This window comes from Meles meles, chromosome X (genome assembly GCF_922984935.1).
Source record: "Meles meles chromosome X, mMelMel3.1 paternal haplotype, whole genome shotgun sequence".
Classification (NCBI taxonomy): Eukaryota; Metazoa; Chordata; class Mammalia; order Carnivora; family Mustelidae; genus Meles; species Meles meles.
The window spans coordinates 125,213,758-125,237,557 of NC_060087.1; the positions used below are offsets into that span (position 1 = coordinate 125,213,758).

Sequence of the window (23,800 nt, forward strand, 5' to 3'; positions counted from 1 at the left end):
CCATTTGTCTAATTAGGTGCTTACTTGATACAAAATTGGCTTTCCTCATTCATTAAAGGTGTTGAAACTGAAAAGCACATTTCTGCCTTTTTACAACATCTCAAATTAACTTCCACTAAAACATGAAACAGAAGAGAAGTAGTAATGGTCTCACCTACCTATTCCAGTAACACTTCTTGTCAAATGATGAGTGACTTTCAAATTGAAAGGATGTATCTGGCACAGATAGCTCAGGAACAATTGGTGTCACTATCTCGAATCTTCTCATTGCTGCACTGATAAGGATAATTCAGCTTCAATGTTGAGATAATTGTTAACCTATGCTTCCCATGAAGCATTGGGAGAAACTTGATTAGCTAGATATGATAGACTTCTAAAACCTTTTCATCTGTTTCTCACAGCAGAAGCACATATAAACCATACAAACATGTGGAACAGCTAAGCATTGTAAATTGCATCTTTACTGAACTTCTGGTGGTATAGTGTGAAGAGCCTGTGTGTTTGGGCTCATTCTTCTCAAAGTACTTTTAAAATGCCTACACTTCACAAGATCCTGTATATATGGTTAATTCCTTAATAAGAGATTAATCAAATCAGTACTAAATTAATAAAATATGCTACACAATTTTATCATTTTCCTTAACAGATCCTCATGGGACATAAAACTTTTGATACTGATCTGTAAAACTCAAAAGGTAGACTTATGCAATCAATTATTTAATGATACTGTGGCTTGGGATTTAGAGAGAAACACTTGAGTTAGCAACACAGAAGAAAATCAAATGGACTGTTTGATGAACTCAAGTGCCTGAGGATTCTGAAGGCAACCCAAATAATGAGAAGGAAAATTTCACCCACCCTATACAGATGAAAGAATGAAAGCAGGTTTTGTTGTAGTTTGTGACCAAAAGTTCAGCAAACATTTCCAGTCGGGCATTGCTGACAATGTCACACAGTCTCTTGGAAGTCGTGTGATGAGGTTGACCAGAGAAATCCAGAGACCAGCATTCTATACCTTTGCCAGATTTTCTCAAGCAACTCATTTACCCTGTCTTTGCATCAGCTTCTTCTGAAATGGGTCTGAAAAGAAATGCTGTTTCTAAATTATTTTGAACTGTTTTCAATGACTTCATATTCTCCCATGAATAATACAGTTTATTATTTTGAGCTTATCAGTGGATAGTCTTTGAGATAGGATTAAAATATTTTACAGATGAGAAAACTAAAACCCAGAGAAAGAAAGTGATTTGCTTACTTTAGAGTTTCTTAATCTTAGCACGCCTGACATTTTGAGCTGGATAATTCCTTGTCATTGGGGTGGAGGTGTCCTGCACACTGTGGAATGCTAAGTGGCATCTCTGACCTCTGTTAGATTCCAGGAACAAATGCCCAGTTAGAACTATGAAAAATGTCTCCAGACATTGCCAGATATTCCCTGGGGGACAAAATCAGCCCAAATTCAGAACCACTGGCATAAGTAACACAGAAAGATAGTGGCAAGATTTAGAAGTGGAATTGAGGTCTCCTGACCCAAACTCTGTTGTTATTCAGCTATGCTGCCTTACCCATGAACTGGTACTTTGAGTGAGGATGGATATCAGATTAGTTCCCCTCCTCTTGCCAAGAGATGACTTTCTCTGGAGCTGGTACATTGCACTGCTCTGTTTTAAGTCCTGCACTAGCATAATGAAAACGTGTAAACAGAAAAAGGCCAAGTTGACATATGTCAGTGATCTATTGAAAGGAGACCTTGATTATTTGCAATTATTAAAGTCTAATGTGTGTCTGTCTCATTAATGATGAACATATTCCGCAGTGTCTGTCTGACAAAATTAGGCATTACAGCAAATACTCATTTCAGTATGCAGAATTCAAATTCAATAACCATTTCGTGAACAGCTTCAAGTGTTGAATTTCATCTATATGAATAGTTGAATAGCTTTATCAAACACACAACTATATTCTAATGATATAAAAACAAGTTTTACAGAGGACCCGTGTATCTAGGGGATGAGACTATGACACCATATAGGCCAATTTTTAAATATGGCCATCAGGGAAAACTTCACCAAGAAGTTGGCATTTGAACAAGACTTAAAGGAGGCAAGAGAATGTGTGGTTCAGATATCTGGAGAATGAGCATTCTCAAGCATGGGGAAGGGCAAATGCAGTAGCCACAAAAGAGAAAGAAGTTTCTGAGATGTTTGAGTAACATCAGGAACACCAGTGTTTCCAAAACACAGTAAGTAATTGAGTGGTGGGAGAGATAACAAATGTAGATTATGTAAGGCTTTATAAACATGGCAAGGGCTTTGGCTTCTCTGAGTGAGATGAAAGAACACTGGAAGGTTTTATGGGGAGGAATGTTAGGATCTACTGAATTTTAGAAAGATTATTCTGGCTGCTAGGTTTAGAAAATACTATAAGGAATAAGAATGGAAAAAGGGACAGTAGTGAGAATGCTACTAGAATAATTCAGATGAAAAATAGTGGCAGCTTGGTTTAGTATAGAATTAGTGGAAGAAGTGTAGGAAATGATTAAATTGTGAGTATTCTGAAGATATGTGAAATATATTTTTCCTGATAGGCTGGATGTGGGATGTGAGAGAGTCCCCAGATTCAGAGCTCTGAATCTGGGGACTGAGACATGTGAAAGATGGTGCTGAGGTGGGGAAACCTGTGTGAAAAACAGATTTGGGGGAAAGATAAAGACCATGGTTTGGTACAGGCTGTATTTGAGATGCCATTATTTGTCCAAGAGCATATATAACTTTTGACTTGAGAGGAGAGGTCTGGGATGGAGATATGCATTTTGGAGTCATTGGTGTATAGTTACATAGAACATTCAAGAAATGAGCCCTGAGGTACTCCTACCCTTGGAAGTTTGGTAAGACAAAGAGGATTTGGCTAAGGAGACTGAAGAGAGGTGACCATTTCTAGTTCCTTCCAAGAAGTTTGCTGAATGTAGACTTCAGTTTTTTATCATGTGGGCACCTCCATGGAGCATCTCACAACTTGGCTGTGGGCTTTACTAAGGCTAGCAAGGGAAAGAATCTGCTAGCAAGATAGAAGTTATAATCTTCTATAACATAACATGGAAGTGACATCATATCACCTTGGTCATACTCTATTGGCTAAAAGCAAGCCACAAATTCCACCCACACTCAAAGGAAGCAGATTATGTAAAGACATGAATATCAAGAGGTGGGATCAGTCAGGGTCATCTTACAGTCTGCCACAACCATCATCACCTTTAAAAAACTCAGAAATAATTATTTGGAGATAACCATGAAAATAATGCTAGAATAGCATGGTGTCATGGGAGCAAAGTGAAGACACGGAAGGAGAGACAACCAACTATGTCAGATGCTGCTGATAGGGCAAATAAGATGAGGAGTGTGACAGTGATTGGATTTATTTTTATTTATTTTTTCCATTTTTTAATTAACATATAATGTATTTTTATCCCCGGGATACAGGTCTGTGAATCATCAGGCTTACACACTTCACAGCCCTCACCATAGCACATACCCTCCCCAATGTCCATAACCCCACCCCCCTTTCTCGACCCCCCTCCCCCCAGCAACCCTCAGGTTGTTTTGTGACATTAAGAGTCTCTTATGGTATGTCTCCCTCATGATCCCATCTTGCTTCATTTATTCTTTTCCTACCCTCCATGTTGCCTCTCAACTTCCTTATATCAGAGAGACAGTGAATTTGCTACTACAGTTTTGGTGTAATGGTGGGGTTGAGGTTCTGATTGGAATGAGCCCAAGAAAGTATGGGAGGAGGGGACCTGGAGGTCTGAAATGCAGTCAAGTCTTTGAAAGCACTTTGGGGTTCAGAGTACCAGAGAAGAGGGGCAGTAGCTACAACAGGTGTAGGACGGAAGTATTTTAATAGATTAGGAGAAATTATAGCATGTTTGTATGCTGATGGGAAAAATCCAACAGAGAAGGAAATTAGAATGATTCTGGAAAGTGGGGGTAATTGAAAGAGTGATGTTATTTTCTTTTTTTAACTTAAAGAAAGAACACACTTTATTTAAAAAAATTCCAAGTATGCTTCAAATGAAAAGTATCTATTTAGTAAGATCCCACAGAGTTCCAATCATTGTACAGAACATCAAAACACTTGTTTGTATTCTTTTAGAGCAAAATTGCCTCTTCTGTTGTACTCATTTTTGAGCAGCATGGACATTTTAGTGCCATTGTCATAAAATGACCAGTTCTTCAAGAGTTGCTCAAGAAACAAGTTTCTGGTCCATAGAATTACATCATGAAAGAAGTTTCTTTGCCAGTTGTTATACTTAATGTCCTCTCTCTCTGAAACGACCACCACCCCTTCCTCCTTTGAAGCCTCCGCTTCCACGTCCTCTTTCTCCTCTGTCATCTTCTCCCCTTTCCTCTCCTTGGCCTCCCGTACCACTGCCTCTTGGGGTTCCTTTCTCACCTGGAGGTTGGGATAAAAACCTCTGCAATGGTATCAGTTTATTGGGGTCTGTCTAGAACTTCTGCAGTTTTTTTTTTTTTTTAAGGAAGATGCCTTCATATTTTCTGACATTTCACAGAAAAACAAAAATCTTTAAGTTGTCCACATATTTCCTCCACCTCACCAAGTTGTTCTTTGTTCTGTAAACCAACTGGAGCATTGAAATAAGGCACCTTCTTTTCGTCTGTAGTACAACTACAGACTGTGTCATCTTCACAGAGATGTAGGAACTCTCCTACTAAAACTACATGTTCCAGAGGTCCTAGGTCTTGGCCTTTGTTAAAACCTCCATGGCCACGAAAGAGTGATGGTATCTTCAAAGTTAGGGTCTTGGGGGAAAAGTGGAGGAGATAACCTTAGAACAGAGTGTGGACAATGTGCCAATATCAACAGGAAGAAAGGCCTAACATATGTGTATATTTCTGGGAAGGGACATGACATACACTGTGATAGCTTGTAAGGTTCTTTTCTGAACTTCTTTCTTTATCTGTTCATCTCTCTCTCCTCCTTTTTTTCCCCCGAAGCAATGTCATCAGCTGAGAGTAAAGTTGGAGAAGAAATTGTCGTATATCTGAAATGGAAGGATAGTGCAGAAAATAGGTTTCTATGACGATGAGGGAAGGAGTGAATTATAGAAATACATTACAATTGCCTGGCAGCCTTCAGAGCCTTACCTAACCTTAAGAGGTTTGGAATGGCAATTCTGGGTTTCCAGAAGTAGAGGAAAACCAGTTACATTAATGTCCATCATATGGATGGACTGTGCAATTTAAGCAATTTAGGTGGAAATGAGTGAAAACTTACTAAGGGTAACAAGGTGGGGAGAGGATAATTGGAGTTGGGGTACTGTCAGAAATGAAATGTAAATGTAGAACACAGTAGACAGAATGAAATGTTTGAAGCTGAAACTAGGGAGCGTAGGGAGCGGTTACATCTTTTGTTATGACAGAGTCTAGCATATACCCATGGGAGTAGGGGGATAAGATAAGGTGAAAAACAAGAACGTTTGGGAAGAGGAGGTCAAATGAGATTTCAGGGTCTTTGAAGCATTACACATGCAAATAATGAAATTACCAAGAATTATGGCTGAGGTAGTATTAGAGAGGGACAATGAGCTAAGAGAGAAAATCTCCAGAAAAGGCTGGAGGGCTTGGCCATTTTTAAGGTCCTTACAAAGACAGAGTGTTGACCACTCCCTGTTGTAACCATTTATAGATTTTTGAGGTTTAGGGAGGGAAGAAGGAGAATATAATTAAAACATCATCTAGGTAGTTTTTGGGGGGGGGACTCGGCCATTTTCAAGGTCATTACAAAGACGGAATATTGACTGTTAATCTGATATCATCGTCCTCTAAATACCTGAAGCCATTATGGCTAATTTGAATCACTGTAACATTTGTTCAGATAATCGATTAATTGTTTAGTAGTCACCTGTGGCTGACCTGGAAGTAGATCATGAAGCGTGGCGTTTCTTCTCAAAGTGGAAATATAAAAATGAAAACTGGAATCATGATTTTAGCTTAATTTGACAATCCAAGAGAAAGTGATTCAATTAAGATCATAGTGTTAATAAGTACAGAGCCAACAATAGAACACAACTGAGTTAAGATGGACAGATTTAGCCACAAAGGAAAATGGAACAAAACAAAAGTGACAAGGGCAGCAATAACAACAAACAAAAAAGAAAACAGGACGGTCTGTTAAATGTGGATTTCACACAAACAATACATTTTTTTGGTAGTAGTATGTCTCAAATATTGCCACAAAATATTCTCAAATATTGTCACACAACATACTTAATGTGTTGACAATGTTGTCCTCAGTAAGTCAGTGCACTGGTTGTCTCTGTCCCTGTTGCTACAGAGCCTCATTGTGAAAGTTACAAGGGTGTGTGTGTGTGTGTATTGGGGGAGGGTCATTATAAGAAGCCATGGTTTGTATTTTCTTTGTGCTTAAGCATAATACCTTTAGAGTATTTTGAGAGTTGAAGGCAATTATAGCTAAAAGTCAGATAAGCCAAACAGATGTTACCGGTAAAGTATTTGTTTAAAGGCAGCATCGTCACCCCAAGAATGCATCTCTCTCATACGGGCCGCTTCTTGATTCTCTTTCTGATGTCTAACAATTCAGGAACTTCTCACCAAGAATAGTTGCAATTTCCTGGGAGAGGAGAAGTTTTGTTGGAAGGTTAGTCAAGTATACTCATCTTTACCATTTTTCTTGCCATGTTTTTTGTACTGATTTAGAATCATGTTATTAGCACAAAGAAATACTATATAAACAAAGACAGTAAATGTGCACTAACCAACATATATTTTCTCGAAACCTTTTTCCGAAACTATTGCTTGATCTCTTTCAGTGACAGGACCTTTCTAATTATTTCTAAATGACTTACTGCATCATTACAGATTACAGTGCTCTCCTGGATGAAATCCATCTGTTTAAATAGGAAATGATTTGCTCCCAGATTAACAGAACATTAACATTTTAAACTATTGACTAAAAATGTCAGCCTTTTACATTTTAAATAAATAGACTTGCTGATGCTTCGGTGACTCAGTCAGTTAAGCATGTGACTCTTGATTTCACCTCAGTCATGATCTCATTGTCCTGGGTTCGAGCCCTGTATGGGACTCTGTGCTCAGTGTGGGGGTGGAGTCTGTTTGTCCCCCTTCCTCCTAGTCCACTCCTCCCTCCCCATCTATTCCTCCTACTCCCACTCTCTCTTGCACACATGCTCTCGCTCTCTCTCACAAATGATTAAATAAATAAAATCTTTAAAAAAATAGACTTGCAGTTACCAAAATGATGAGGTGGCCAAGCAAACTGTGGTTGATTTCCTGTTATTGTCCACACATGGCAAAATGGCATTTGAAAGAATAGATATGAGAAACTTTATGTCCTTGCTGTTAATTTGGCTCTTCTCATATGCTCTACTAATTTGAATTGGACTTTATTAGTCCAATTGGACTTTATTTTTCTAACATCCTCCTATAAATTCTCAGTCTTTAAAGATATAATGTTTTAGTTTCTTTTTTTTTAAAGATTTTACTTATTTATTTGATACAGAGAGATCACAAGTAGGCAGAGAGGCAGGCACAGAGAGAGAGAGAGAGGAAGGGAAGCAGGCTCCCCGCTGAGCAGAGAGCCCGACATGGGGCTCGATCCCAGGACCCCGGGATCATGACCTGAGCCGAAAGCAGAGGCTTTAACCCACTGAGCCACCCAGGTGCCCCATAATGTTTTAGTTTCTTAAGATGCTGTAAAAGTGTGGTCATTTACAAATACGAGAAAATAAGTCACATAAGGTAATATAAAAATATAATTATCCAGTTAAAAACTTCCGTAAAAATGAATAGGTACCTAAATTGCCCAGTGGTAATAGTTAGGTTTTTAGAAATTGTTATTAGCTTTCTTAGGTTGATAACAATTTTCCTTTTATTCCTGAGTGCATATCCTGTGCCATTTATTTCTCATAATGAAGCTGTGCAATTATTTTGGATGTCAAAACTGAAGCTCAGGAAGTTAGGTAACTGGGGGGAGGGGTGCCTGGGTGGTACAGTCAGTTCAGTGTTTCACTCTTGATTTTGGCTCAAGTCGTGATCTCAGGTTTGTGGAATTGAGCCCCTGTCAGGCTCCACACTCAACACAGAATCTGTTTGAGATTCTCTCTCTTTCTCTCCCTTTGCCCCTCTCTGCACTCCTGTGTGCTTGCTCTCTCTAAAGAAACAAATAAATAAAATTTTGGGGGTGTCTGAGTAGTTCAGTCAGTTAAGCATATACCTTTGGCTCAGGTCATGAGCTCCAGGTCCTGGGAAGGAGTTCCTTGTTGGGACCCATGCTCAGTGGGGAATCTGTTTCTCCTTCTCCCTCAACCCCTCCCTCAGTTCTTGCGCTCTCTCTCTCTCAAATAAATAAATAAATAAATAAATAAATAAATAAGTAAAATCTTAAAAAAAAATATTAAGTAACTGGCCCAATATCATGTAGCTGGCAGGGCTGTGATACAAATTCCAAAGCCTGTGGTCTGTTTGCTGTGTAGTTACACAAAGTCTTTCAAAAACAACTCAGTATTAATCAGTGATATATTGTGCAATATGTTTTTCAATTACTCTGAAAAAAATTATTACTGATAGGCAATAACTTATTTGTATATTGTTTTACCATTTCCAGCGTACTTTAATTTATACTACCTTAGACTGTCTCAGTTTTGTTTTCACCTCGTTATCAACCATCACAGAGAGAAGGTCGGTATATTTAGCTCAGGTTACCAATAAAATAGCCAAGAGAGTAAATGCTGTTGCCAAGGTCATAGATGAAGTAACAGAGCTGGGAATCAGGTCCAGACCTCTTGTCTCTAAGATCTACTGCACCGTGATGATGATGCCCTTTGGATGCCGTCCTCACTCACTCTGCTTGGGCTCTGACAGTCTGCATCACACATCCTTCTTTTGCAAATGCCTTTATTCTTCCATTCAGTTTCTCATACCCCGTGCTGGGCCTCTCATCTGTGGTGATGCCCACTGCACTTTGCTCAGGCTCTGATAGCCTTCTCTGTGCCATACCAGTAGCTTCTTCCAGACTCCAGGCATGAAAACCTGCCTCGCTTGTCTCATCTCATTCTTTAGGACCGAGCTGTTCTGCAACAGAAGAGGAAATGAGTCTCTAAAGGGATATGGTCCCTGAATGAAGGGAAGTACACAAAGACAGCTTCACTTTACTTGGCTTTCCTGTGCAGTTCGCTGAGAAAAAGTAGCAGCCCCACTGGACTGAAGCCGTAGAAGTCAGGGTCTTAGGCTGTCAGAGCGAATGGATACCGAGGGGCAAATCTCTAGAGAGGAGAGAACCACACAATGGGGCTTCCGCATTCTGTGCTTCTCAAAGAAGATAGAGCGGACTCCCTCCAGAACTGCACAAAAATAGGACGAGACTCCAAGTGACTCGGCAGAGATTAGCAACTAGAATGCTAAAGAGCCTCATGGAGATTCCGACTGCTATGTTTTCAAGGCATTTTATGTGTATAATTATTTGTTTAATATGTAATTTTTCTTCCTACGTGGAAGAAAAAGTGTAGAGCATGTTTCTCTCCCATCAACTTCTGGATTTCTTAGACCATATTAACATAATGTAGACATCATATATTTTCCACTCTGTCTCTTCAACAATTATTTTTACATGGATGTTGAGCTTTATGACCAATTTAAATTTGCTTTACGTTTGAGGCTTAACCCTAAACCTCCTCAACAGCATTGCTAGTTGTAAACACTGTGCAGCTTTCTGTGTCTAGTGGGTTAAGTGTTTGAGGTCGATCTTCTTAAAATCATAATTCTGCCTCCAGGTTACTCACAATAGCTGTGTGTGTGTGTGTGTGTGTGTGTGTGTGTGTGTGTGTGTGTGATTTCACACAGCAACCTGATTGGAGTAATGGCAAATGACATGACCATGGGCTGCACAAACAGATAAATAAAACAACTGGGTAGTAGATGCAAAGTACAAAGTGTTTAACCTGAATAATTATCACTGGAACGAAGATTAAAACAAGAGTTATCACATCTGAAACATCAGAAAGTAGGGACGCCTGGGCAGTGCAGGCAGTTAAGCATCTGATTCTTGGTTTCCTCTCAGATCCTGATCTCAGGGTTGTGAGATCGGGCCCCATTTGCAGCTTGGCGGCTAGTGTGGAGTCTGCTTAAGACTCCCTTTCCCTCTCTCTTTGTCCCTCCCCCCAAAATCAATCAATCAATCTACTTTTTTTTTTTAAAGAAACCTCGGAAAATAAAAAGAAAAGTGCTAATACCAGGGTTGGCATGGATATGAGAAAAATGGGTCCTTTCATGCATTGCCCGGGGAAATGTAAATTTGTACAAGGTTTCTGGAGGACATTGTGACAAAGCATATCAATGTTCTTTTTTTTTATTTTATTATTTTTAAAGATTTTATTTATTTATTTGACAGAGAGATCACAAGTAGGCAGAGAGGCATGGAGAGAGAGAGGGGGAAGCAGGCTCCCCGCTGAGCAGAGAGCCTGATGCGGGGCTGGATCCCAGGACCCTGAGATCATGACCTGAGCTGAAGGCAGAGGCTTTAACCCACTGAGCCACCCAGGCGCCCCAGTTCAGTGATTTTAAATCTACTCATAGACATCTGCAACCGTCCTTACGATCAGTTTTACAAAATTTTCATGACTCCCTAAAGAAATCTCATACCCATTAGTATCAATGTTCTTAATGTGTTCCCATCCATTTTTCTGGTGGGGCTATTATAAATATTAAATATCATTGCTACAGACATACTTTAATATATACCCTTGGTTCAAGTGTTTTTTCTAGGTTAGATGTTCTCCAATTGCCCTCCAATACCTTAGGACCTCTTTTTTTTTTTAAGATTTTATTCATTTATTTGTGAGAGAGAATGAGGAAGAGAGAGCACAAGCCAGTGGAGGCAGAGAGAGAAGGAGGAGCAGACTCCCTGCTGAGCAGGGAACCCAATGTGGGGCTAAATCCCAGGACCCTGAGATCATGACCTGAGCTGAAGCCAGATGTTTAAGCGACTGACCCAGTCAAGTGCCCACCTTCGGACCTCTTTAAACTCTTATAAATTATTGAGAAGAACCCCAAATATGTATATATATGTATATATAAACATGTCATATTAGATAGTAAACTGAAAAATTGTTATTTAGTCATTTCATTTGAAGATAACAAATTCATTACATGGTATTAAAATATTTGAATGAAGAACAACTTTCTTTTCAAAATAAAACAAAACAAAACACAATGGGGAAAGGGACTTCTTTTACATTTTGCAAATCTCTTTTTAGTGTGCAGATTAAGAACAGCTGGTTGGGTCCATGTATCTGTTTCTGTACTCAATCTACTGCAGTGTATCATTTTGGTTGAAGTTATTTTTCTAATATATGACTTTGAAACAATAAATTTACTTTAATAATGCTTTAATCACATTCCTTAAATTCTAATATACAGTTTTTTCATTAACATTCAGTTTGAAATATTTTATAATTGTTATTATTTTATTTTCAGTCTGTGTTTTATTTAGGCCAGTGACGTTTTCAAAATAAAAGTTCAAATTAAGTTTTCCAAAATCTCTAAGAAGCTTTATGGACAAATGTGGCTTTCATGTCCATTTATTTTCAGGGTTACCAATTTCCCTGTTAATTTCATATTTTCTCCTTAGTTATTTGATACTTTTAAGAAGGTGTGGGGACATTTTATTTCACAAGATGTCTGTGTATCGAATCATTAAACATACATATGTTATATATCAGTGATATCTCAGTACAGCTGGGGGAAAAATGGCAGCAAAGGATATGATGTTTGTATAGATCCAGCTTCTTTAGTTTCTGGAGTGTTGGAATAGACCTAGCCCAGTTTTCACAAAAAAAAATACCTTTAAATGCTTTTTAATTATTAGGGTTTTTTTTTCTTTTAAATTTTAGAAATTCCATTTGACTCTTTTATAAATCCCAACAATCTTTTAAAAAAGAATATCTTTCTTCTCTTTCATATATTTCATTTAAAATTTTTAAAATCATGTATTTCATTTTATCTTTTATTTTATTATCTAAATTTTAGATTATGTATTAGATAAATCCATTAGGTGTATGTTCTGGGCTAATTGTAGAGTTTATTGTTTCTGCTGATTCTGGTTAGAAGTGGATTATTTTCTGGTCTATTACATATTGAGGGACTAAAAACTCGTAGAATCCAACTCTGTTTGTGGAGATCCTAGAAAGTCTGAGCTAAGTACCCATCTCTTTAGAGAGTGTTAGCATTTGTTTCTTCCAAGAACACCAGGATGCTACTCAACTAAAAACATTTGATTTTAGGGGCGCCTGGGTGGCTCAGTCAGTTAAGCATCTGCCTTTGGCTTAGGTCATAATCCCAGGGTCCTGGGATCCAGTCTTGTATCAGGCTCCCAGCTCAGTAGGGAGTCTGTTTCTCCCTCTCCCTCTGCTCCTCACCCCGCCCCCATCCCAACTCATGATTTCTCTCTATCAAATAAATCTTTTTAAAAAATTTAAAAACTCTTAATTTCTTGTCTTTTCTCCCCCACGCTGCAGAAGGGATGTAAATTTGAGCTGCTTTGCCTGCTTAAGGATTGATTGTGCTAATGTTAGTGGAATTAGAGGAGTCAGAGGAGACTTCTTTTTCACCTAGACTCCAATATGAAATAAAGTTATTTATTATCTTTTTGTACAATCTTGTGGATTTTTTTCCCAAGTCCATTTTTTCACGGAAGATGTAGACTTTTCAGTATCCCAATATTTTACAGAAGATTTTAGCCTTCATTCCTTCCTATGAGGTTGTGGTGAAGGGAATGTCCTCTGAATTCCCTCTGGGGGTGTGAGTAGGTACACAAGGGAAGGCACACAAAGCAAATCTTTCTCATTCTGTTCATTCCAAATATTATACCTGGCAATTTCTAACATTCAATGATATTTATTATGACTACCAATACTGAGACTTTTTAGTCAGGCAGCTGGGCAAACAGAAGCCATCTTAGCTTTCTGCTAGCCCACCTGCAAAGAACACCTATATTGATGATTTTGACCCTATACAAAAATGTTTTTCTTTTACAAATTAGAAAAGTCCTGTAATCTATATTGTATCTGACTTGTGTTCTAGCACTAAACTTTGTAATTAATCTTCCAGAGACTACTGGGGCCTGACTCTATTATTAGCCGAAGAGGAGCATTGGCTTTTCTCAGGAGTTAAGTCTCCAATGATAGTGTTAGTATCTGCAGGGAAGAGGATAGAGAGGATACTTCTATTTGTTACAGGAGTTTGGGATAATTTGGCTGTAGGAATTTGGGTTTGGGAATACCCTGAGACCTTTGTATCTGTTGGTATTACCCTTCCAATTGTCTATATCCAACTTGTTCCTATTCAAAGCAATAACTCCCAATAGAGAATTTGGGAAGCTGAGGATTTAACTGAAATTATGGTTTGGCAGCTTACAGGGTCATACTAAGTATTTGGTTTTCCTCTAACTCAACCTTATAAATACAAGAGGCAATAGATTCCTTTAGCATGCTCATGGTCATATAAATCCCTGCCTTGATACAAGAATTTAGGGATTTGCAAATCTTGTTCTTTTTTCATAAAGTGTCCAGAGCTTTTGGAAACAGTCATCTGTACCCCCATGGTCCTTGAATTTCTGCCTATTGTCCTAAAAAGTGACAATCATTTCCCCCAAATTTTACCTTCAATGATTACCACATGCTAGGTGGCCAGGTGCCTAATTTAATAATCTATTTTGTCATTGTATGCCAGGGCTACTGGGTGATTATCCATAAATATTAGTGGCATCTTTCACAGCATTCAATCCAGCCTAAGCAAGATAATTAATTCTACTTTCCCTGCATTTCTGGCTATCTGTGGCATGCCACACATTCATTGTAATAATCTCACTATCACTTGGAATTCTTGGTTGCAAACAACAAAAACGAATTCTCATTGACTTGAGCAAAGAAGTCAAGTGTATTTGAGGATGCCAGTTTCCTCACAAAACTGACATAAGCGAGGGAGAATCATGCTCAAAATAGAGATAGGAACTAAGGGAGGTTAGGGTTTGACTTCAAATGTGTTTATATGATAGATAGCTGAAAACAAACTTAAAAAAGACAAATGAAAATTATAATGAGTAAAGTCATGGTTTTAAGCCCTAGTATGTTATGTCAACAGGAATTGGTCAAGCAGTGAAGTGAGTAATTTCAGGAAAGTAAAAATGAGTTTTAGAAGAACCAAATGAAATAGAGCTCTAGCACATGTACAAAGTAAGCAGGTAGAAGCCACAAGATAGGATCTCAAACTAAATTGGAAAGAGGCCAATAGAAATGCAGTTCCCATAACAAGTTAGCAGGTTTATGTAAACAGTGTGTTAGGACTATGTCTATAATCAAATGGTAAAGATTTGCAATCTTATGTTCTAATCTTTGCAATCTTACGTTCTAATCTTGGAATAACCACTCTTTGTATAAAAAGATAAGTGATTGCATAATGGAAGTCAGAAGTCGAGTCTACTTGATAAATCTCTTGGGATTCCAGCAGTTGCCCCCAGCTGATAACACACACACACACACACACACACACACACACACACACGCAAAAGGTACCTTAAGTTAGATCAGAACCATAACTTGGTTTTGATATTAAAACTTCATTACAGGGCGCCTGGGTGGCTCAGTGGGTTAAGCCACTGCCTTCAGCTCAGGTCAGGATCTCAGGGTCTTGGGATCAAGTCCTGCATCAGGCTCTCTGCTCAGTGGGGAGCCTGCTTCTCTCTCTCTCTCTCTGCCTGCCTCTCTGCCTACTTGTGATCTCTCTCTGTCAAATAAATAAATAAAATCTTAAAAAACACACACAAAACTTCCTTACAGGGGCATCTGCGTGGCTCAGATGGTTAAACGTTGGCCTTCATTTCAGATCATGATCCCGGGGTCCTGGGATCAAGACCCATGTCGGGCTCCTGGCTCAGTGGGGAGCCTGCTTCACCCTCTGCCTCTCCCTCTGCTCATTCTCTCTCTCTGTGTGTATCTCTCTCTGTCAAATGAATAAATAAAATCTTTTAAGAAAATAAAATTTCATTACAAAGAACTATAAAGTACTAAGAGTCCCTACTGTGTCTGGGGCAAAACTTTGGCATTTTGACTTTTAAATTTCATAGTCTTCCTTTCTAGCCATGTTATTTAAAACATAATCAAGCAAATACCCATCAGTAATTAACACTGGCTTCCCCATTTGAACTTCACCTAAGTAGGTAATGTCTTTAATATCTGTCATTCTCAGCACCATAAGCCCTCTTATTAACCCGGAGAGGGAAAACCAGGTGAAATCGTGCCTCTTTTCTTCCTTTGTCCATTTGTACAGTTTTATCCAATTAGAAGAGACCTTTGTGGGCAACAGTTATATTTTGAGATCAAAACATATTTGAATAGTACAGTTTTGGGGGAAAATAATCATTGTTTTCTCAGCATCCATGAACTTATTCTTCTAAAAAGCAAATATAAAACCTATTTTAAATTGGAGTACTAAAAAAACTAATAAAAAATAAACTATTTTCAGTAAGCAAAACTTAAAACCATGTTAAGTTTAAAATCTAAATTTGAAAGCATCATTCCTGTTTTAATCTGTCAATATTGATATATAGGTTTGCCTCAAGCATTCTGTTTGACCTTTTCAGTGTCAACCTCAAATGTCATCTTTTCTAAGATGGATATTAAAAAATTTAACTTCTTTCTTGCCAAAATGATAAAAAATTTATAAACAATAACTTAATATTTGTTGGCTTTATGCAAAAACAAGATTAGGATAAGGTTAGTGACTTTAGGTTTTATCACTCTGTTGTAGCTTAGGTCTTTGGAGAAGGAAAATTTGGAAAGTTTAGTTTTCTCTATGGATAATCAAATCTAAAATTTAAAAATTGTATGTTATAGCATTTATCATACTGCATTGATATTACATGATATGAGCTGTTTGGAAAGAAGATATAGAAACCAACCTTTGATATGGCTCCCAGTGATCCTTGCCTCTTATACTTATGCCCCTGTGTTGTCCTCTCCCAAGTGAATCAGGGCTGACTCTGTAACAAATAGAATATGGCAGAAGTGGCAGTTTATGACTTCCAAGGTTGTTATAAAAAGCAATGTGGCTTCCACATTGATCTCTTATCACTCACTATGGGGAAAGGCAGCTGCTGTGTTAGAACTCTCAAACAGCCCCGTGGAGGAGCCCATGTAGACAGAAACAGAGCTCCTTTTTTTCAGCCAACATCAACTTGACAGCTATGTAAGTGAGCAAACTGGAAAGCTTAATTCCCAGCTATAGTCAAACCTTCAGATGATTGCAGCCCTGAAAGACAGCTGACTTAGAGATGGAGCCACAAGTGCCCAGTGAAATAATACTGGAATTTCAGACTTAGAAAAACAATTAGAGATGATAAAAATTATTTTTGTTTTAAGCTATTAATGTTTAGTGGTCTTTGTTACACAGCAATGGATAACTATTCCATAAGGGAATACATCTGACTTACTACGGAGAGTTGAAACCAATAAATGTTTTCTTTTTCTGTGAATGAATAAATGAATTTCCATAGAAATAGAGAATCTCTAAAAAGCAATGCTGATTTCTTAGTGTCAGCTCCTGTGTCAGAGGTGCCTCTGGTTGGCCTGTGGAAATGTGACTCACTAGGAAAAAACTCTGCAGCTGAATCATTCCCAGTCTATCATACATAGCTAATATTAGCAATGCGAATAGAAACAATAATTTGAGTTTCCTCTTTTTTACCCCTCCTGTGTTATCAGCTTGTTTCATTGGCTGACGTTTACTAAGTTGACCTAACATTTAGGATCCTGGATTCCCCTGTAGTTGCAAGGGTATTTGCTCATTTTATGGGATCAATCTCCATTTGCCTGCATTTGTCCTCTTCTCAATTAAGCCTTCTTTGTTATTCTAAAGTTAAACCATTTTAGAAAGCAGTATTGTAGGTAGAGGAAAATCTGCCCATTTTCTCTCCCTTTGACCTTATAGAGGATAACCATTGATAAAACCTTTATTCTAATAGAAAATTATTCCAAAGCTATCCTAATGAGGCTGCTTAGGAAATGTTACCTATAGCTTATTAAAATCTGTAGAATCCTTCCCCATAACAGTCATTTAATAATTTTGACTGAATAAAGCCCTCAGCAAGCAATCAGTTCTCTGATGTTTTGTTTTGTATTTATATTTCCTCCTATACTGATTTACTTGGACTAAGTCAGCTGAATAGACTGGATATTTTGGTGGCATTTATACACAGTACTAATGTCGAGGAGCAATGGTAGTCTACATTTTTGCCTTATTTGTAAAAGATTTTTATTTTTACTTATTTTTTCCTATTTAAAGAGTTAATTTGTTTGCTTATTCATTTATTTTAAGTTTTAACTTAAATTCCAGTTTGTTAACATACAGTATAACCTGTGTTTCAGGTGTACAATATAATGATTCAACACTTCCATACAACACTGGGTGCTTATCTCTGTATCAGATTTTTCAAGGAAATTAAGGCACTAACCCAAGTAATTTTTCCTCTTCTCTTTCTGGAAAAGTTGTATATCATCCCTATGCCAGGTTTTAAAAATTTTTACTATGTATTTATGTGTTTATAAATAATATGTGGGTTTCTTGTATTATTTTAAAAATTTACATAAACTTGATAATAGCTAACAAGCCTACTAAGAACATCAGGCTAATAATTAGCCTTTGTAGGTGATGATAGCTTTGCCTCTTCCTTTCCAATTTTAATTATTTTCTTGTTTTATGTTATCTAAGATCTCCAGTATTAGGTTGATAATGACAATATTAGACCTACTTTTCTCATTCCTGGCTTAAAAAGAATGTTCCTATAGCTGAACCATTAAGATATGGTGTTTACTATAGGTTTCGGTCAATACCCTTTATCAGGTTAAGGATGGCCCTTCCTTTCTGTTCTTAGTTTGATGTTACTTTTTACAAATCAGTGATCTACTCATACAATGCAAAGCTTTTTTCTTCTTTAATATGGTCATGCATTGAATTAAATTAGTAGATTTTCTTTTGTTAACTCATCTTTTCCTTCCTTGGTCAAATCTATTTGGTCATGATATATTATTTTTTCTACATTGATGGAATCACTTTACTAATATTTAGTGTTTTAGGTCTATACTTGCAATTGAGATTTACTTATAGTTTTTGTTCTTCATCTGGGTCTTGTCCATTTTGTTAGTTTATTTTTTAAAGGTTTTATTTATTTGAGAGAGAGAGAGTGAGAGAGAGCATAAGCAGTGGGGAGAGGGAGAAGCATGCTCCGCTTTGAGCAGGGAGCCCAGTGTGGGGTTAGATCCCATGATGCTTAACCAACTGAGCCACCCAGGTACCCTGGTCCTTGTCTGTTTTGATAACAGTTTTGTTCTAGTCTCATAATATGATTTGGAGTTTTCTGTGTGTGCATGAGTGGGACTGAAGTAATTCATTGCAAGACTCATGATTGCTGGAATCTACTGGTATCTTTTGGCATGATGGCATTCTCTAGAGGAATGCGGGCAGTCACACAAGTGGCAGTGGCAGTGGGTGGGGTAGGGGCACATATACTCAGCTGTGAGTTTTCTAGAAAATAAAATGAAGGGTGGTCAGTCATTTTTACCTTTGAGTATATGTAGTGTTTAAAGGTGTGGGCTCTGAAAGTGACTGTTTAGTCCCCAGCTTTGTCACTTAGTAAGTTTGCATCCTTAGTCAAATGACTTAAACATACTGTATCACAGTTTCTATACATGTGACAAAAAATATTATAGAACATATCTCATAAAGTAGTTGTGAATAGTAAATGAGCTGACACAGGGGCACGTGTGTGGCTCAGTCTGTTAAGCCTCTAACTCTTGATTTCAGCTCAGATCTTGATCTCAGGGTTGTGGGATTGAGCCCCACGTAGGGCTCTGTGCTGGGCATGGGGCCTGCTTAGGATTCTCTTTTGTCTTCCTTTTCCCTGTTCCTCTTCCCCTCCCCCTCCTCTCTCTCTCTCCCTCTCTAAAAAATACAATACAATACAACACTAGAATAAAATAAGAAACTGTTGATGCAATGAAATGCTATGCTATACTCTGGCACAAAATAATTACTTAGTGAATGTTAGTTCTTCTCTACATCTTTGACCTCTGTCTTTTCATCTCCCTTCTTCCTATCACCCTATTCACTTTCCATTTTTAGTGCAGTGCTCCTAATATCAGTTGTGCCTGGTGTTAGAGTCTCTTTGTTTTAATATCTCCCAAAAGTATACTCTTCTGCTAGGACTGACGGAGGTTTAGTCATCTACTTTCTGTGGGATAAGTATGTGGACCTACAGACTTTTAGTTAATTTTCTGGTTTTCAGTTCCTCTCATTTACTCTTATTTTCGATTCTAAATCATTCTGGGATTCTGTGGCCTGAATAAGCCGGCTTCTTGGCTTCCTGAGCAGCTGCTACCTTAAATCAGCAATTCCCATTCTGCATGCTTTCGAAACTGTGTTGCCTCCTCTCTCTTGTTGTTATATGTTTATACCCTTTTTAATTCTTTAAGAAAAGATGTTAGTAATATATTCAAATATTTAACAAAACAGTATAGAAGTAATACAGTAAAAATGTCATTCTTCTCCTGTACATGCACCTTGCTCATTACTTTTCTGTTTCTTATCCTTCCAGAGGTTTATTAGGCAAAAATAAGCAAATATGAATATATATTTTTATTTTTTTATTTTCTATTATGAAGAAGGTAACATATACTCTGCATACAATACTGTTGGACTTTGCTTTTTCTTTTTAAATATCACATTATATACTGAAAGATCTTTCTATATAGGTATATAGAGAACTCTCTCATTCTTCCTTCTTCTTCTTCTGCTTCTTCTTCTTCTTTTTTGAATTGCTGTTGAGTTCTCCATTGTATCATTGTATCACAGTTTAATTATTACTTATGGATGGACACTTGGATTGTTTCTTATTTTCTGCATTGTAGCTGATGTAGCAATGAATAATAAACTTATACTTTTCTAGTATTTATTTCATGCATGTATGTCTTTAGAATAAATTCCCAGAGGAAATATCACTTCATTAGAGGGCAAATGCATTTGTAATTTTAATAGATATTTACAAATTGCCCTTCAGGGGAATTTTACCATTCTGCGGTTCCCTCAGCAATGTGTGGGAATGCATGATGTCTCTGGCCTTGCCAACAGAATTGCCAAATTTTAGATTATTTGAAAAAATAAAACTTTTAGATTATTTGCCAGTCTGAGAGGTGAAACATGCTATCTCAACAAAATATTATTTTCTAATTTGTATTTATCTTATTTTGAGTGACACTGACAACATTTTATATGTTCAATTGCAATTCGTAATTTCTGTGATCTATTTGTTCATATACCTTGATCATTTCTATTGCATTATTAGTTTATTTAATACTACTTTAGGGAGTAGGGAGATAAGACTTTGTATGTAATATGATTTTCAAGTTATTTCCAAATATGTCATTATTACTTGATATTATTTTTTCTATGCAGAAGTTAAATGGGTTTACATATATATATATATATATACACATATATGTGTGTGTATATATATACATACTCTACTTCATCAGTTTTTGATGAACTCAGAGCCATTAGAAAGGTTTTCCCCAACTATGGTTGTAAAGAAATTTGCCATCTTTTTTTCTGGTTACTTTTATGTTCTTATTTAAAAGAAATATTTGGTACACTTTGGAAAACAGTGTGGAGATTCCTTAAGAAAGTAAAAATAGAGCTTCCCTATGACCCTGCAATTGCACTACTGGGTATTTACCCCAAAGATACAGCTGTAGTGAAAAGAAGGGCCATCTGTACCCCAGTGTTCATAGCAGCAATGTCCATAATCGGCAAACTGTGGAAAGATCCAAGATGCCCTTCAGCAGATGAATGGATAAAGAAGATGTGGTCCATATATACAATGAAATATTACTGAACCATCAGAAAAGATGAATACTCACCATTTGCATTGACATGGATGGAACTGGAGGAGATTATGCTGAGTGAAATAAGCCAAACAGAGAAAGACAATTATCATGTAGTTTCCCTTACTTGTAGAGCAAAAGGAATAACAAGGAGGATATTAGGAGAAGGAGAGGAGAAGTGAATTGGGGGAAATTGGAGGGGGAGTTGAAACATGAGAGACTACGGACTCCAGGAAACAAACTGAGAATTTCAGAGGGGAGGGGCCTGGATGGATAAGGAAGCCCGGTGGTGGGTATTAAGGAGAGCAGGTATTGCAACAAGCACTGGGTGTTATACACAAACAATGAATCATAGAACGCTATATATAAAATTAATGAAGTACTCTATGGTGACTAACATAATTAAAAAAAAAACTCAGAGTTTAATATCCTTTTTAAAGATTATTTATTTATTTATTTGACAGAGAGAGAGAAAGAGAGAGAGAGAGACAGCAAGAGAGGGAACACATGTAGGGGGGAGTGGGATTGGGAGAAGCAGACTGCCTGCTGAACAAGGAGCCCAATGTGGGGCTCAATCCCAGGACCCTGAGATCATGATCTGAGCAGAAGGCAGATGCTAAATGACTGAGCCACCCAGGTTCCCCATCATGTCTTAATATCTTAATAGTAAATAAACTCAGTATAATCCATACCTCCAAAACATTAAATAAGACAAAGAAAGACACTTTATATGCTAAACATATAATTATCAAGAAAATTTTGTGTGTGTGTGTGTGTGCATTTTCCTGAAAATGTTCTTTTCACTTTCATTCTTGAATAATATCTTAGCTGGTTGTAGAATTTAAGGAAACAAGTTATATGCCTCATCACTTTAAATATTTATTTTCTGTAATCAATCATTGTTCCCTGATGCTTTTAGTGCCATTGAGATAGCTACTGTTGGTTTGTCACTCTTTTGTAGATAAATTATATTTTTTCCAGTTGCGTTTTAGTTTTTCTATTTGTTTTTGGTGTTATTTTAAATGTGGATTTGTTTTTATCATAGTAGGATTAAATATTTTGTTCTTCCCTTCAAGAAAATTGTTTATTTCATCAATTCAGGAAAATATATCATTCATTCTTTCTATTCTCTATTTCTAGGATTTGATTAGAAGTGTGTTAATTTTCTGAGTTTCACCCCTATGTCTCTTAACTTATTTTTTAAACATTTTTAAAAATAAGCTCCACACATAGCATGGAGCCCAACGTGGGGTTTGAACTCATGACCCTGAGAACAAGACCCAAGCTGAGATCAAGTCAGATGCTTAACCAACTGAGCCCCCCAAGTGCCCCCATATCTCTTAGTTTACTTATATTCCCTCCCAATTATGTATTCTGGGTAGCTGAATAATATGTACCTTCCTGCTTAATATTTTCTGTTCACCCATGTTTGATGAATTTTTAATTTTAATGATTGCATTTTTCAATTTAAAAAAATACTATTGTTGTTTTGTCTATTTGCCTGTTAATCTTCAGTGAGATCCTATATTGCAGCAGGTAAGACCAGACTCTGTAGCCAAACTACCAGGTGTGTATTATGTTTCCACCACTAACTATGAGAACACAGTCAATTCACTTCTACTCTTGATGCCTCCATTATCTCAGCCATAAAATTAGGATGCAAGTGGTTTTCTGTTGTAGCCAATCTTTTGATTTACTCAGTGTACCCTACCTGTCTTTCAGCTCTTTCCATCTTTATATAACCAATTTCCTCATTAAATTACCTTTATTTTAAATAATGGTTTCTATTTTCTTTTTTTTTAATTTTTTCCCCATTTTATTTATTTTTTCAGCGTAACAGTATTCATTCTTTTTGCACAACACCCAGTGCTCCATGCAAAACGTGCCCTCCCCATTACCCACCACCTGTTCCCCCAACCTCCCACCCCTAACCCTTCAAAACCCTCAGGTTGCCCCAACCTCCCACCCCTGACCCTTCAAAACCCTCAGGTTGTTTTTCAGAGTCCACAGTCTCTTATGGTTCGCCTCCCCTCCCCAATGTCCATAGCCCGCTCCCCCTCTCCCAATCCCACCTCCCCCCAGCAACCCCCAGTTTGTTTTGTGAGATTAAGAGTCATTTATGGTTTGTCTCCCTCCCAATCCCATCTTGTTTCATTTATTCTTCTCCTATCCCCCTGCCCCCCCATGTTGCTTCTCCATGTCCTCATATCAGGGAGATCATATGATAGTTGTCTTTCTCCGATTGACTTATTTCACTAAGCATGATACGCTCTAGTTCCATCCACGTCGTCGCAAATGGCAAGATTTCATTTCTTTTGATGGCTGCATAGTATTCCATTGTGTATATATACCACATCTTCTTGATCCATTCATCTGTTGATGGACATCTAGGTTCTTTCCATAGTCTGGCTATTGTAGACATTGCTGCTATAAACATTCGGGTACACGTGCCCCTTCGGATCACTATGTTTGTATCTTTAGGGTAAATACCCAGTAGTGCAATTGCTGGGTCATAGGGTAGTTCTATTTTCAACATTTTGAGGAACCTCCATGCTGTTTTCCAGAGTGGTTGGACCAGCTTGCATTCCCACCAACAGTGGAGGAGGGATCCCCTTTCTCCACATCCTCTCCAGCATCTGTCATTTCCTGACTTGTTAATTTTAGCCATTCTGACTGGTGTGAGGTGATATCTCATTGTGGTTTTGATTTGTATTTCCCTGATGCCGAGTGACGTGGAGCACTTTTTCATGTGTCTGTTGGCCATCTGGATGTCTTCTTTGCAGAAATGTCTGTTCATGTCCTCTGCCCATTTCT

At 37.6% G+C, this 23,800-nt stretch overlaps 1 pseudogene; it reads right to left on the bottom strand.

Annotated features, from left to right (window-relative positions):
• Nucleotides 1–4,309: 4,309 nt before the first annotated feature.
• LOC123934774 overlaps nucleotides 4,310–23,800 on the bottom strand; it is an 86,196-nt pseudogene continuing 66,705 nt past the window's right edge.